Source organism: Oryx dammah, unplaced genomic scaffold (genome assembly GCF_014754425.2).
Source record: "Oryx dammah isolate SB20612 unplaced genomic scaffold, SCBI_Odam_1.1 HiC_scaffold_11, whole genome shotgun sequence".
Taxonomy (NCBI): domain Eukaryota; kingdom Metazoa; phylum Chordata; class Mammalia; order Artiodactyla; family Bovidae; genus Oryx; species Oryx dammah.
In genome coordinates, this window is record NW_024070195.1 from 37060020 (window position 1) to 37075193 (window position 15174).

The 15174-nt window shown below is 49.3% G+C and overlaps 1 protein-coding gene across 2 annotated transcripts in view; it reads right to left on the minus strand.

Annotated features, from left to right (window-relative positions):
- Positions 1 to 15174, minus strand: part of DAAM2 (dishevelled associated activator of morphogenesis 2) — a 131655-nt gene that overhangs the window by 88203 nt on the left and 28278 nt on the right. The window lies entirely within an intron of this gene.

The following is a 15174-nucleotide window of genomic DNA, read 5'->3' on the forward strand; positions in this document are numbered from 1 at the left end:
AGTGAAGGACAGGGAAGGCTGGGGTGCTGCAGTCCATGGGGTTGTCAAGAAGTGGACACAACTTAGTGACTAAACAACAAAATACTGCAACAAAGACTCTGCAGCCAAATACATAAATATTAAAAAAAACAAAAAAAAAAACAAACAAAAAATATAGACCTGGTTACCAAAAAGGCTCTTGGTTGGTCAGGGAAAAAACGTCCACAGGTAAGTAGGTTGGGGAGAGGGCCGAGTTGTGCAGGGCAGGGTGGGAATCTAGGGGAGGGGTCTCTAACACACCCTGGGGAAGGAGGGAGGGCTGAGAATCTGCAAGGGTGATACCAAGGTACTTCTGGCAGGCGACATCTTGGGGAAGAATGCAGAGACTAATGAATGGAGAGAGGATACCCCAAGAGGCCAGCTCACAATAGCCTTGCAGGGGGACACCGTCCTCAGCTCCCATCCTCTTGGTCTTCTGGGACTTTCACTAGAAAGTCAGCTTCCCCGAAGGCAGGGACTTGGTCAGGTGGCTCCCTCAGAGCTTAGAACCGTGATGGACACACATGGGAGGCACTCAGCAAATGGACCTGGAAATGCTGGAGCGGAAACAAACTCACTCCTGATGCTCAGCAACCCCTTCTCTCCTCTGATCCTCCTGGCCTTCATGCAAGTTGGCATTGCCCAGGTTTCTCTTGATGAGCATGGAAAGTTTGACCCACTAGAACTCTCTAACTGGTACCAAGTTAAGTTGTCTCCTCAGCCTCCAACACAGGTGTCCATCACAGGCACAAACAGTCTGGTTTTCTCTGAGTGCTGCTGGAATCACAGGCCACTGGGGACGATGGTCAGGAAGAACCGAGAGTTGTCACACCTACGTCCCTAGAGAAGGACAACACAGTGCTGCCACCTACACCAGCCCCGGGCTCCCTGCACGCCCATCAGCCCAGCTCTCAGCCCCTCGCACGGAAGGGTATGGGGGAGCAGGGGACTGATTAGCATGCTCTGTTCAGACACCACTGTGGAGCTGGGCCCTGGGGAGACGGCCCAAACACAAACCACTCCTGCCTGCTTGCTTCTCAGTGGAAAACCGCAAAGAGCCCAGGTTCCCTCCGCTTGTCATTAGGCCAATGTTTAATCAAGACCTACCTACTATGTGCTAGAACCTGTCACTGGGACTAGGAAAGCCCAGTCGAAGCTATTGGAATCCTTGCCTTCTGGAAGCTCCTGGTTTAGCGAGAGCCAAGCAGAAGAGTGGTTTTCAAGCAACCTGCTGAGTGCTACATCAGCAGCAGGTCTGCCTGGCAGAGGAGGAGAATTTCATCTCCCTGAAACCAGGGGGAGGGGGGCAGGAGACTTTATAGAAGCGGGGGGTGGAGGGGAGTGTTTGAACTGAGCCTCGAGGGAGGGCTAGATACCTCACCAGGTATCAGTCTTCAGGCAGAGGGGACTGAGGGCAAGAGTGCAGATATAGCCGGTGAGAGGAGGGACGTGCAGAGATGGGTGTGGCCAGATCTGAGAAGTAGCCGGGGGCTTGATCTTGAGAGGCCTACCCTCCTTGGTCTCTGAAACTGTGTTTGGGATTTTCCAAACTCTCCTTAGGTCCACTAAGAGGATCCACGCTCAGACCAAGGAGGTCAAAGGGACAGAGGACCTGAATGGCAGCCCAGGCTCACGCCCCACAGTCAGCCAGGCACAGGGGTGTCTCAGTGGACCCCCACTTGGACAGCCAAGGCAAAAGGGCCGCTGTTCTCTGGAGTGACCAAGTGCCATTTCACAAGCTCAGGTGCAAAATCTGACCCTGGGAAAGACTACTCAGTTCTGTTTCTGGATGGTTCCACCTCCTTCCCCTCCCTCCCCACTCCCCCAGCCTGTGGGTAAGGAACCGGACTCCTTTTTTCTCTGATTATCCTGCAGGGAGCTCCCTCAAGGATTTTGGAAGGCACAGGATTTTTAGAAATTTATTTATTTTTAATTGGAGGATAATTGCTTTATAATTTTGTGTTGGTTTCTGCTGTATATCAACATGAATCAGCCATAGGTATACATATGTCTCCTCCCTCTTAAACCTCCTTCCCACCCTCTAGGTTGTTACAGAGCACTGGTCTGAACTCCCTGCGTCATGCAGCAAATCCCCACTGGCTGTCTATTTCACATATGGGGACGTGTATGTTTCCATGCTGTTCTCCCAGTTCGCCCCACCCTCTCCTTCCCTCCCTGTGTCCCCAAGTCTCTTCTCTCTGTCTGCATCTTCACTGCTGCCCTGCACACAGGTTCACCAGTACCTCTTTCTAGATTCCATATATATGCCTTAATACACAATATTTGTTTTTCTGTCTGACTTGGCTCCGTATAATAGGCTCCAGTTCATCCACCTCATTTAGAACTGACTCAAATTCGGAGAAGCACAGGATGCTGAGAGAGGAGGTGACTATCCTTTTTCAAGACCACTTTAGAGAGGAGAAAACTGAGGCCTGAGAAACAAGGCCACTTGCCCCTCAGAAAAAGCAAACTCATGAGAGCCCACGGCTAGAATTCCATCCTCAAATTCTCAGCAGCAGACAAACCTTGGTTTGGTTCTTCAGTTCTTGGTTTCCTCTAAATAGTTTCTACTGAAGATAGTGTATATTAAAACAACAACTACAAAAAATGTAGTAGATAAAAAACTCTGAAAACCTTTACCCAGATTCCTCAGTGAATACTTCCCTAAAGGCTGTGAATCCTGTGAGGGCCTCTCCCTCTGGAAAATGTTCCCTAATATTCTAGAAACAAATTCACAACTTCTTTTGGTCTTTATCTCAAATGTTCTCTTTGAAGCCTGGAGGATGTTTAGAAACTCTTTAAAGAAGAGACGGTCTTCCCAATAGTCAGTGCAAAGAAGTTCTGACCTGCCAAGTCAATGTTATAGAAAGCTGTGACTTCACACACAATTAGCATTATTCATCTACCAGCAGTACGCTGTCTCATATTCCATGCCTGATTTTAAGTATATTTTCCTTAATTAAAAAAATTTTTCCTCAATTTTTTCATGCAAATGGTCCTAAGGCAAAGTGAGAAAAATTAGCAACAGAAGTTGAAAGCAAACAAATCCACCTGATGTCCAGGGATTTGGGAGTTTGAGGAGGATCAGGTGGCATTTCGAATAGGTTTTCCAGGAAATAAGAGCTATTGATCATATCAGCTTTACAACATAAGGACTGATTTGGAAAATAAAAGGGAAAATAAGTGGGCGGGGGCGGGAAGCAAGGGAAAGAGGGAAGAAATGGAAAAAAAAAAGAGAAAGATCTGAAACTCCCCCTCAAAACCTCAAATGACTTGTGTCCCACTTTATAACACCACAAGGATTCTCACTTTCTGAGAGACATGCTTTCCCCAAATGACCCACCTTCCTGCAGAATATGGCCTTCCCTGTGAGTGAAGTACTCATTACCTGGCGAAAGCAAGGAGCCCTGAGATTCCCCAGGGGATAAAGGCAAGGGTCTCAAAAGTCAAAAACTATCTGCCACCAACTGTTGATCATTTGGACAGTTAAACCAGATACAGAGAGCTGACTCTACAACCCCTTCTTCCTCAGGCTGAGCAGAAGCTAATGACGTCTTTGTTATTCCTCCCCAGCATCTTTTCAGGGAGCCAGATACCTGGCCAGTAGGCAGGATGGAACAAGACAGACATCCAGTGGGGGAGGAAGCCAGGTTCCCTGAGCCAGGCCGGGTATGCATATGTCTTATCCAATATTTGGAACATCCCCGGTGGCTCAGACAGTAAAGAATCTGCCTGCAGTGCAGGAGATTCAGGTTCAATCTCTGGGTCGGGAATATTGTTCCTCTAGAGAAAGGAATGGCTACCTACTCTATTATTCTTGTCTGGAGAATTCCGTGGACAGAGAAGCCTGCTGGGCTGCAGTCCACAGGTCACAAAGAATTGGACACGACTAAGCAACTAACACTCTATCCAACATTTATACACACCTACACCTTCCGGACACACATTCTATGTGCGCCTCATCCCCATTTCCCACTAGAAACCAGGTTCACAAAGGCCAAATGATTTGCCCTAGACTGTTTGGTAGCGGTAGAGCAGGACTGGGTCTCCATCCTGCCGTCCTCTGCCCAAGGGCAGCAGGAAGGACCCTGCATGCAGCATCCAGGCTGGGCAAGAGAATCCCGCTTCCACGGAGCGGTGTGGCTTCACGGTGGCTGCAGGGCCAGCACACCTGGAAGCGAAGGCACAGGCTGGCCCCTCAGCATCAACGCCTGATGCAGCTGTGCTCCTGTACTGCCCAGAAGCCCAACTCCGATCCCCACAGATGTCAAATGACACCTCTGTCAGGGAAGGGCGCTGGTGGAGGCCCGGCATTACTTCCAAGGACCCTAGAGAGTGTGGGTAAGGAAGAGGGTGGGCTGGGCAGCTTCTGCAGCAATATACTGATATTTAGCTACCTTTCCCTTAAGAAAAGATACCCTTTTAAATTCACATCAAGGCTCTGCATAGGAGAGAAACAGCCCTGACTGGGGGTTCTTGGCAGTTCAGCCCAGCTAAAGCCATCCCCGGACCACCTCTCACTGCTCTCTTCCACCAGCCAGGAAGCTGGAATAACTTGGTTCTGGAGAAGAAGACGGGCAAATTCCAGGCTCTCAAATCCTCCTCCGCTACTCTCATCCCTCTGGCCTGGATCCATCCTCCATCCGTTCAGAAAACACCCTGGGAAGGGTAGGTGGAGCAGAAATTCACACTCTGGGCCCTGCCTGGAGTCAGCTGCCCAGGACGCAATTTCAGAGCATCTTCTCTTGCTGAGAAGGCACAGCAGCACCTCTCCGGCTCACCTTGCCTACAGAAGCTGGAAGGCCTTTCCTGCACGCTGACATGCACCTTCTGCCCTGAACCTGCAGACCCATCACAGCAAGGGATTCAGGGCTTGTTTTCTTAATTAACTGAAAATGCTAACACAGGAGCCCGGGAGTTGGCAGGGGCCTGGCCTTCAACAGCTACCAGAGAAAATTTTTGCTTTGAAATCAGGATCTCTCATGTCCCCACTTGGGCCCCTCACAGGATGTCAAAACAAACAGGGTCACCTGATCACGGGGTGCAGGGAATGGGGAGGCTCAGGTTACAGGCCCAGAGATGGATTTGGCTCTAGGATGTTTCAGGGCCTGACACGTGATGAGATCTTGATTTCCCAAAATGGCTTGGCTAGACCCCAGAGAGCCACCAGCTGTGGCAGGGGCTCTGGAAGTGGGGAAGGGTCAGGTCATGAGCCTTTGTGCCAACAGGACAACAACTGCTCCCTGGCAGGCACGGAGCCAGGGATGGGGGAGGCAGTGGGAATAGCCAAGTCTATTGATTCCTGCCCTTGAAGAGATACAGTGAGGGACAAATTACTAAAGTGCAGGGTGTGAAGGCAAGTATGAAGTGACAGTCACAGCGGAGAATTTGCTGTGTTGGAGAGGGTTCAGGGGTGCAGGGTCACGGCAAGACATAGAGGGAACAGCTGACCTGAACAAGGAGTCAAAATCTTATGAGTAAATAGGACTGGGCGGGGGTGAGGGGCGGCGACTGGGGGCACTGCACAGGCAGGGGTTCAGAGGCAGGGAAGAGACGAGTAAGTTCAAGGAAGGGTAGGCTGGGTGGGGTGGCTGGAGAGTGGGGCTCATGGAGGGGATGAGAAGGATGCTGTGCCGAAGCTGGGCCCAGAGATGTAGAACCGGGTGGGCGAACATGTTAAGGAGTCCAGCTGGCCACGGGGAACCAACTTGTTAGAGTCAAGTGAGAGTGACGGAGACCTTGGAGCCCCCAAAGTAAAACTCTGTGCTCTCAGGACTTCCCAGCTCGCCGACTCCTAATGCTGGAGCTGGATGGGGCCAGAGAGAGGTCTGGAGAAAGGAAGCCCAGCATGATCGGTCAGGATCCAGGGCAAGGACAGGAACCAGAGGATAAAGATAATGAGAGCGTTGCTCACAGGGAGGTGTGACCACAAGTGACCTCACAGCAAGACCCAAGACCTCAGCATGAAGAGGAACAAGAGGTGGATGAGGAGGAGGGGCGGTCTGGGTCCTGGGTCTCATCTCTGGCCACCTGCCCTGGGGGGCTCTCTGATCCACATGGGGTGCCAGCCACCTGGCCCCATATGCAAGGGCCGAGGCTCGAGGCCAGCACAAAGCGCCTGCTCGTCTCCAGGGGGTCGAGGCCTGGGTTGCATCTACAGTTCTGGATGTCAGGGAGCCTGCCCTGGCCTTCTCACCCAATGGCTGGACCCTGGGAGAGGTCTGAAGTTCTAGGGTGGGCAGAGAATACCCCTCTTTGGGAGGAAACCACACAGCGCTCTCAGGAGGCTTGGCACTTTCCCTTCCCAGCCTTGGCACAAGCTGCCCCATCTGGAAACTTACAGAGGCGCATCCCTCTGCTACAGGTCAGAGAGGGTGTGTTGGAAATGGGGCTCCCTGCCCCTAATTCAGGGACTTTCCTCTTTCCTGACCTGCATGTTCCTCTCTGAATCTCTGGACTGGGTCCCCCCTTGATCCTGCGAGATCAGAAATGCACGCTGCTTCACTCCCCCCGGCCCCAGACTGAGTCCAGTCCACTCTGTCCCGAGGGGGAGAAGGGCTGTTAAGCCATCTCTTCCTGGGATACCCTTACTGCCCCTCCCCCTCCCTGCAGTAGAGTCAGTGTAGTCTTTCTTAATCTTTGGTATTTGGGCCTTGCGAGCACACAATGCAGAATCCGGTTTAAGAAACAAAGCATTAACGTTAAACACTATCATTTTAGGAAACCACTTGGGCCCAACTTGCACAGAAGCATAAACTCGGGGACGAAAACCTCAGGCCAGTAGTAGGTTCTGTGATGCCTATTCAGATGATTCAGAATGAATGCATTCATTTTTAAGATTATTATTAAAGTGAAAACAAAATGAAACATTTAAGGCAAAGAACATTTTCAAGCAGAGTTCTCAACACAACTGTCTCCCCCAGGGTCTCTGGGTTCATCTGAAAGACTGCCTGGGGCTGAGGACTGGGCTGTGGGGTTAGGCTGGTCAGGCTTTCCCCCACCTAGTGCCCAGTCATGTCTTCAGTGCCCATCAGGATCGCTGGCACACAAAAGGCTCTCGAGCTCAACATTTTTAAACCAACACAGGAAGGAGTGAAGACGTTCTGAGTCCTGATTCTGCAATTTACCAGCTCTGTCCTCAGGCAAGGGCCTTCACCTCTCTGAGCCTCAGTTTCTTCATCCATAAACGTCTCCATGGACTTCCCTGGTGGTCCAGCGGCTAAGACTCCGCACTCCCAATGCAGAGGGCCCTGATTCAAACCCTGGTCAGGGAACTATATACCACATGCCGCAACTAAGCGTTCACATGCCTTGACTGAAAGATCCCACAAGACCCAGCACAGCCAAATAAATAATAAAATAAATATCCTTCTAAAAAAATCTCCAAAACTATTCATGACTCAAACAATCACTGCGAAGATGAAACGAAACGGTACCCCAAAAGCCCTTGGCACTATGATTGGCACATTCAAGCAACAGAATAAATGGTAATTATTATTGTCGCTTGTCAAAGACAGCTTTAATCTCGTATCCAAAACCTCTTTCCAGATCTTCACACTCTGCCAATTCCATCATGGCATTTTTTTTTCCCCAGTCTCAGTAAACCCTCAGCCACAGCCTGGCACAAGATGGGACAGAGGAAAGGACTCTCAGAACAGAATTTGGCAGCGAGCATCTCTGATCTGGAGCTCAGGGACTGAACCTGCTTCTGTAGCCTGCATCCTTTGTGGGCATCACAGACCCCAGCCCTCCCAACTGTACCTGGGCATTCTCAACTAGGCAGCTCACCTGTGCCCAGGCCTCAGGAATAGGGCAAAGTGGGGAGGTACCAGCTCAGTCCCATTCTGCCTGGGGACCCCTCCCCCATGCCTTCTCAGGCTGAGCTGGAGCAGCATGGGCCTCCCCCCAGGGCAACGTTCCCAGGCTTCAGAACAACAGGCCTTCATTCTTCCCAACCCTGGGCAGACCTGCCTCCTCCCGCTCCAGCCCTGCCTGCTGTCACTCACGGGCAGCTGACCAGGCCCAAGGGCCCTAGAGACCAAGCCCAGGGCCTGATCTGTCCCCTCGCCCCTGAGTCCCCAGCTGAGACGGAATCACGGTGTCACACACTGCCTTTGGCCTGGGGCATCTTCGCACACAGCCCTCCCAGGCCACACTTTGTTTTCCCCAAATGAGAGAAAACTGACATCTGCCTCTCCTTGATCTTCACCCCTCGGGCCTGGCTCCAGATGTTTCCAGATGTCAATCCTCAGCTCCCTGCCTCAGGGATGACAACCACTAGGAGGAGGGGTGGGGCTAGCCCCAAGTCCAAGGCTCCCTACCCACTGGGAATCCCAGCCCTGGCCCCCCCTTCTCCTTCCCACATTTACCCATCAGATTCCATCCAGCAAGAATCACCAGACTCGATCCCAAAACTGCAATCCACAATCGGAGGTTTCTCTCACTTCCCAAGTTTATCCAGCTATTTTCTAACTTTCTTTTTAGGGATCCTGAGCTCAGCCTTTAAGAATGATCCTTGTATGTCCCAGAGCCAGGGCAGAGGGATGGGCGCCCAGGACTGCAGTGGGGGGCTCTGGCCAGAAAGTCCTTTCTTGGGCATGGATTCCTGGGGATGTGCACTTGATGCAAAGCAGCCTCCTTACGGAGGGAGGGTCCAGCCCACAGATCCAGTCCAGGAGGGTCCCAGCTGCAGCCTAAGGAGGCACCCAGCAGGGGAGGCAGGACTACCAGTGGAGTACACAGCCTGTGGCTGCTTTCTTAAAGGGACAGCCTGCCTGGAAAGCCCATGGGGAGAAATATACACAGGAAGGAGGCTGTGGGGATGGTGGAGCTACTCAGGGAAAAGCTGGCAGCAAGCACTAGGACCCTGGATTGTTCACAAGCCTAATCCTGGGATTTAACAGGCTTGACCTTCTCCTGCTGTGTAGGACAATGAGACAGAAAGACAGTTCTCACAGGCAGAGTTCTCCACCTGCAAGCACCCCCCCAAACCTCCCCTTCTGGGGCCTGAACTCACCCAGAGGGCAGTACAAAAACCCATAACAAATGTGAACCACTTCCTGTGTGCAAGGCCCCTTCCTATGTCCTTTGCACCAAAGAAGTTATTTGGTCTTCACGCTTGAGTGTGCACACCTGCCAGGGGTGCCAGGGGTAAAGAGCCCGCCTGCCAGTGCAGGAGACGTGAAAGACGCAGGTTCATTCCCCGGGTCGGGAAGGTCCCCTGGAGGAGGGCGAGGCAACCCACTCCAGTGTTCCTGCCTGGAGAGTCCCATGGACAGAGGAGCCTGGAAGGCTACGGTCCATAGGGTTGCCCAGAGTTGGACACGACTGAAGCGACTTAGCACACACATACTTGAGTGTGGAGATACTGTTATTTCATTGTTCCTATTTTACTGATGAAGAAATTGAAGCCTAGAGAGAAAACTGCCAAACTTTGCAGGTAGTGAATGGAAATATTTTGGGTTTGAACCTACCTGGTTCTATTCAAACAAGTTTTCCCTAAAGGGGTCTAGGGAAACCTCCCTATATCGATAGACAATGCAGATGAAGCTCCTCCCAGGGTCAGGTTCATGTAGTGAGAAAGGCAACGTGCAAGACAAGGTGAAGTGAGGATCGCTCAGTCCTGTTCCATTCTTTGCGAGTTCATGGATTGTAGTCCATGGAATTCTCCAGGCCAGAATACTGGGGTGGGTAGCCTTTCCCTTCTCCAGGGGATCTTCTCAACCCAGGGATCAAACCCAGATCTCCCACATTGCAGGTGGATTCTTTACCAGCTCAGCCACAAGGGAAGTCCAAGAATACTGGAGTGGGTAGCCTATCCATTCTCCACGGGATCTTCCTGACCCAGGAATTGAACCGGGGTCTCCTGCATTGCAGGTGGATTCTTTACCAACTGAGCTATGAGGGAAGCAAGACGAGGTGTCCGCCCTCAAAATGCTCGCTGGAAGTAATTACCCAAATAGTAGCACCAAACTTGTCTGGAAGGTAGAATTTTTTTGTGTGTATTTTGAATTTTTGTATTTTTTCCTTCTTCTTTACTGTTTGATTTCCTACACTTTCTAAAATAAGCACTTATTTCCTTAAACAGTCGGACATGACTTAGCAACTAAAAAAATTTTTAAGAGAAAATTTTAAAATAAGATTCTGCCTCCTATCTCCTACTTGAACATTTCAAATGACCAGACGAGAGCAGGGAGACCTCTCTATTCCATGTAGAAGTTCTAAGAGGTAGGAGAGTAGCAAAATGAATAGAACAGCGCAGCAACTCTAATGAAATCTACATTTTGCCCATTATCAATCTACAGGCAGCTTTTCAATAGAATTAGAGCAATAGCATTTTTTTCCCAGCCAAAACTGAAATTAGAAAGCTTTTCCACATCTGGTAATTAAAAGAAAACAAAACTCAGCGAAGACCCAACTCCTATGCTATTCTAGACCCTTCACGATGTGATCACCAACCCTTCACAGTGTGATCACACCAACGCCCTGCTGCTTTCCTCTCACTTGGTCCCGTTTGCCTCACCCAGCAGCCAGGTTAGACTTTCCGAGGTCTCCCTAAGCCTAGCCAGCATGCTGACCTTTACTCGTGCAAAGCCTTCTGCCTACGGTGCCCTTCGCTTCCTCCCACAAAGTCCTTGACACTAAGACCCAGCTTGTAGTCACTGCTCCTACGGAGGCCTGCACCCTGACGAGCAGAATCGATTGATCCCTACTCTGAGCTCCTATAAGCTTTGCCCATCCAGAGCATGCTGAGATCTGGCATCAAGATGTATTCCAATGAATTTACTGTCTCTGTTCACTTTTCCATTCCTAGCACCAAAATATCTATGGAATAAGGTAGCACACAACGATAATTTTTTTTAAGGGGGCTACTGTGATCCTCCAGTTTCTGACTGAAAGAAACAAGCTTCTTCAGAGGAAACATTCTTTTTATTTTTTTGATACTTATTTGGCTGCGTTAGGTCCTAGTTGCCTCATGTGGGGCAACGCGGCACATGGATTCTCCAGTTGGGGCGCACAAGCTTAGCTGCTCCATGGCATGTGGGATTTTAGTTTCTGGACCAGGGATTGAACCTGCATCCTCTGCATTTCACAATGGACTCTTCGGGAAGAGGACCCCTAGGGAGGTTCTGATATTAATTAATGTTTGGACAGCATGTATAGCTTTCCAGGTCCTTTCTCAAACATTATCTCACTTGAGCTACAAAACAACTGGTTGGGGTGGGTACTGGAAGCGTCGAATATGAATACTGTGACAGCAAGTTGTGTTGAGGTCCTTAAAAGTCTGCTCTTTGGGGGTTAGGTTTGCCTGGATGGCCATAAAGGGCTGGCCTGGCTCCCAGACCCCACTTTTAGGTAAGATGGACGATTCCCATCTCCTGGTCCTGTCCTCTGCATGCTTCCCAGAACTCCATCCAGCTTGACACATCCTCCTCCTGGGCTCCCCCACCAACCAGGAAGGGGGATGGTGCTTCCGAGCTGGGCTGAAGAAGGGATTCTGGGCTCACGAACACAGCATGGGCAGAGCACTAACAAGGCCACAGCTTCAAGTGAGAACCCAGAGTGATTCTGCCAGTTTCAAGGAGGAGAACCTTCTCATGCACCCCCCACCGGACCCAACCAGGCAGCCAGTCCACAAACCCTGGCTCTGGAGGGGGCGGGTCACTAGCAGAGGCTGTGGACCAAAGATGCCCAGAACATTAGATCCAGAAGGAAACTTAGAGATCCCAGGGCTCAGTGCCCCTCTAGATAGCTGGGGAAAACAGACTAGGGAGGGACTTGTCAGAAGTATAGCATGCGTGAGTGGCAAAGTGAGGGCTAACAATTGAGCCTTTTCTCATCCAAGCAAGAAAAAATACAACCTGAAGACTCTGTACTAAAAGAAAGCCACAAAGGCCAAATTACTGTTTCAGGGCATTCTTCAGGTACATAACATGCAAGGATTCTTGAATGCAACACCACACACAGAAAACAGGAGAGGAAACAGTAAAGGAGTAACAGAGGAAGATGTTTAGTAACACTCTTAAATTTTAGTACTCCTGGAGGCCAGGACGTGTCATAACCCACCCCTCGTAACCTTTCCTGTGAGCGAAGAGGGCAGGCAGGTCTCAGTCTAAAACTAATTCCACGCCAAAAATAAACAAACAACCCAATCAAAAAGTGAGCAGAGATCTAAATAGACATTTCTCTAAAGAAGACATACAGATGGTCAAAAAGCACATGAAAAGACGCACAGCACTGCTAATTATTAGAGAAATGCAAATCAAAACCACAATGAGGTATTATCTCACACTGGTCAGATGGGTCAGCATTGAAAAGTCTACAATTTATAAATGCTAGAGAGAGTGTGGAGAAAAGGCAAGCTTCCTACGCTGTTGGTGGGAATGACAAGTGGAACAGCCACTATGAAGAATAGTATGGAGGGTCTTAAAAAACTAAAAGGAGAGTTGCCATATGATCCAGCAATCCCACTCCTGGGCATATATCTGGAGAAAACCATAATTTGAAAGGATACATGCCCACTCACCCCCCCCCCCCCCCCCCCCCCCCCCCCCCCTTCACGTTCACTGCAGCACTGTTTTCAATAGCCAAGACACAGGAGCAACCTAAACGTCCATCTACAGAGAAATGCATAAAGACCATGCGGTACATATGTACAAGAAATACTAAAACAGGCATTAAAAAATGAAACAATGCCATTTGCAGCAACATGGATGGACCCGGAGATGATCATACTAAGTGCAATAAGTCAGAGAAAGGCAAATATCATTACATCACTCATATGTGGAATCTACTTTTTCAAGTGATGCAAATAAACTTATTTACAAAACAAAAACAGACTCAGAAATCACAAAAGTAAACTTGTGGTTACCCAAGGGGGAAAGGTGGGGGTGAGGGATAAATCTGAGGTTCAGAATTAACATATATGCACTATGATATATAAAATAGAAAACCAATAAGGACCTGCTATATAGCAGAGGGAACTCTACCCAATAATAATAATGACCTAGATGAGAAAGAGTCTGAAAAAGAATGGATCTGTGTGTATGTGTAACTAATTCACTCTGCTGTACACCTGAAGCTAACACAATATTGTAAACCAAGGGGCAGTTTAGTCACTCAGTCGTGTCCAACTCCTGTGGCCCATGGACTATAGACCGCCAGGCTCCTCTGTCCATGGATTTTCCAGGCAAGTGTACTGGAGTGAGTTGCCATTTCCTTCTCTAGGGGATCTTCCCGACCCAGGGATTGAATTCAGGTCTCCTGCGTTGCAGGCAGATTCCTTACTGACTGAGCCACCAGGGAAGCCAGGTTAGTCACGTATACTCCAATAAAATAAAACTGAAAAATAAAATGATTTCTACGTCAACTTTGCAGAAGGCATTGGAATAGGGACCATGCAGACTGAGGCTTTCTTTCATCCTCAGGTAACAGAATTCACAGCTGTGATCATTACCGGTACTTCATCAAATATCACTGGTTTCCACTCCTCCCTCTAGGCACATAATAGATGGTACATCCTGGACTCTCCTGTCTGAGTGGGGCCATGTGACTAATCCTGGCCCATGACTTGACAGAAGATGCTGAATGTTAATTATGATGGTTAATTTTATGTGTCAACTGGGTCAGACCATGGTATGATCCCAGATATTTGATCAAACTAGATGTCTGCATGAAGGTAATTTTTTTTTACATAGGATAAACATTTACACTGGTAGACTTTAAGTAGAGCAGATTATCCTCCATAATGTGGGTGGGCCTCATCTAATCATGTGAAATGAAATGGCCTTAAAGAAAAGATGGACATCCTCCAAGAAGGAATTCTGTTTCCAGACTGTCTTTGGATTTGAGCTGCAACACTGACTCTTCCTGGGGTCTCCAGCCTGCAGAGGCTTCCCTGCCCCTACAGTCAAGTGAGCCAGTTCCTTAAAATAAATGACAGGAAGGAGGGAGGGTAAGTAGGGAGGAAGGGTAGCGAGGAGAGAGGAAGGGATACAGGGATAGAGATATACACATCCTATTAATTCTCTCTGGAGAACCCTGACCGATACAAGCATCATCAGTGATCTTGATTCTGGAGCATTTAATTGTCAGAATCGGATCCTCTTCCCCTTTGGCACAGCAAACGCCTACACTTAGGGAGGTGCCTGTTCTGCCAGGCTTGGTTCCTAAGTCTTACTATAATGAGTACAGGTCTTACGTTGACCCACTACGCACAAGTAGTATGAGTAAGAAAGAAACCTCTGTTTGATGTCACTGAACTCTGGGGACTCTGTGTTACCACAGCATAATCTAACTCATACTGGCTGAAGTACTAGCTGTTCCTCTTAGATTTGAGATGCTAGAATGTAAGGGAGGGAAAAAAAAAACAAAAAAAGTAATGGAGTAATAAAAGGATTTTCATTATGGCCTCCCACGAAGCCCCAGACACACGGCTCTTCCTCTAGTTTCCCTCATCTGTCTTAGATCCTGGGACGTCTTAACGCAGAATCCAACCTCAGTCATGTACGTGCATCAAAGGTACAATCTCTCTGGTGAAAGAAACTTCCCTAAAAAATGTTCAGAGTTCCACTGAGGAATCTGACCCTATGCCTGGAATGGGAAAGTCGCCAAAGAACAAAAGTTTCCACTACGGCAACAAGAATGTTAAACACGATAAAAAAAATTTTTCTCAGTAAGAAAAATGAGACCGTGAGTATTTATAAGCCAAAACCCAAAGGCCATTCCTAGTTCCTGTGAGGTTTCCTGCTGTAGCAGGGGGGTGGGGTGGGGGCTTGGGAGTCAAGAAGCAGATTAAACGGTACTGGGGAGAGAGCAAGATGTCCTTGGCTCAAACGCAGGTGGGTTAAGTGTGGAGCCTTTCAGGAAATGCAGTTACAAAGTGTCGGTGATTCTCCCTAGGTATCGCTGGTGACCCAGGACCTGCTGGGACTCTGCATCTTTCTACTCAGTGGATAAATCCAGTCCACTAACCATGTGCATGGGGCTTCCCTGGTGACTCGGTAAGGAATCCGCCTGCTAATGCAGGTGACCCCAGTTGGATCCCTGGAGGAGGAAATGGCAACCCACTCCAGTATTCTTGCCAGGGAAAACCCTATGGACAGAGGAGCTGGTGGGTTATAGTCCATGGGGTCGCAAGAGAGTCAGACACAACTC